The 1,569-nt window shown below is 58.7% G+C and overlaps 1 protein-coding gene across 2 annotated transcripts in view; it reads right to left on the bottom strand.

Annotated features, from left to right (window-relative positions):
• The window catches only part of LOC140576704 (uncharacterized), an 11,349-nt gene extending 10,287 nt beyond the window's left edge, over nucleotides 1–1,062 (bottom strand). The window contains exon 1 of one of the 2 annotated variants that reach the window (XM_072696245.1): nucleotides 496–1,062. The gene's annotated coding sequence lies outside the window, so the exon portion shown is untranslated. Of the gene's footprint in view, nucleotides 1–491 lie in introns of both variants that reach the window. The other variant, XM_072696243.1, reaches the window with a different exon arrangement.
• Between the last annotated feature and the right edge of the window lie 507 nt (nucleotides 1,063–1,569).

A 1,569-nucleotide genomic window follows, 5' to 3' on the forward strand; every position in this document is an offset into this window, starting at 1 on the left:
CCCCCCCCCCCTTCCTCCTCCTCCTCCTCCTCCTCCACCCTCTCCTCCCCCCTCTTCTCCCTCCCTGCACCCCCCCAACCCACCCCCCACCGTTTTGCCCCGCTACCGTCGCCTCGAGCATCAATTACGGTAATTACTCTCTGCCTGCTGCGGCAGGGCCGCGCGGATCAGAGGTCATTAACGGGAGCACCAGGGAGGCGCGCGCGAGGCCGGACGGACACCGCGGATGCAATTAAAGGGGCGACGGATTAAATCCGCGAGACCGAGCCTGTCTCTCTCTCTCTCTCTCTCTCTCTCTCTCTCTCTCTCTCACACACACACACACACACACTCTCTCTCTCTCTCTCCCTCGCTCGATCCGAGCCAGAGATCGAGCGAGGGAGCGAGCAAGAGAGAGAGAGAGAGAGAGAGAGCATGCATCAAAAACAGCGGGGGGAGGGGGGTGAGGAGGAGGAGGAGGAGGAGGAGGGAAAATGGACGAGCTTTCTTACCTACCGGACTCTCGCGGCGCCTTCACGAGCCCTCAGCGCGGCGGAGCATCGCCCTGGCAGCACGCGCGCGCGAGAGAGAGAAAAAGCCCCCCTGAAAGACGCGCGCGCACACACATATAGGCTGCACTACACACACTCACACACGCTCACACACGTACATACGGTTCATGCACGAGACCACCCACCAGCCCCCCTTTGGAAAAAAAAAAAAAAAAAAAAGAAAATCCAAAACATACGCACACACACACACACACACACTGTCATACACACACACACACACGCGTGCACGAGCCCTTTCTCTTTTTTTTCTCTCCCTGTTTTTTATAACCGCTAGCCCTACAGCGCGAGCGTCGTCGGCGGCGGCGGCGGCGGCAGCGCGCGCTAAACACCGAGACCTAACGGGAATAATAAATAATATTGACGCTGCCAACGACGCACCGTCCTCAGGGGCGGGTATGGGTGACGGAAGGGTAGACGGCTCCTCCCGGTGTGTGTGTGTGTGTGTGTGTGTGTGTATGTATGTGTGTGTGTGTGTGTGTGTGTGTGTGTGGCTGACGGGGGGCTGTGAGGTGAGAGGAAGCGCCGATGCGGACACCTACTGATCATTGGCTGTAAATTACTGTGGAAGGCGCGCGCGCGGGAGGCGCGAGGCAGCGACCGGGGGTGACACGCGCGGGAAACGGGGGGCTGGGGTGTGTGTGTGTGCGCGTGTGTGTCACCGTCAACGCACCTCCCCAGCTGCCCAACGGGCGCCAATTCAGGACCCACAGCGCGAGCTCCCGGGCTTTTTTTCTCTGCTCGGGATTTTGCGGTTCATTACGGTTCCGCTGCGGCTCGTTACCGTAATTACCCGCAGGGCACCGGGAGGCTAATTACAGTAAAATGGTGCAGAGGCGGGGAGCCGTTTTCCCGGTGGAGTAGATCCCGACCAGTGGGGATTTAGTATGTGTGTGTGTGTGTGTGTGCTTGCGTGTATTTAGCGCCTTGTGGGGTCTCCATCACCTCAGGTTGAGAAAAACACGAAGGTTCTGTCGTTTTGTCAGTGTGGGGACGTCAGGTGTATATTCCACCAAAAAGG

This window comes from Salminus brasiliensis, chromosome 14 (genome assembly GCF_030463535.1).
Source record: "Salminus brasiliensis chromosome 14, fSalBra1.hap2, whole genome shotgun sequence".
Lineage (NCBI taxonomy): Eukaryota > Metazoa > Chordata > Actinopteri > Characiformes > Bryconidae > Salminus > Salminus brasiliensis.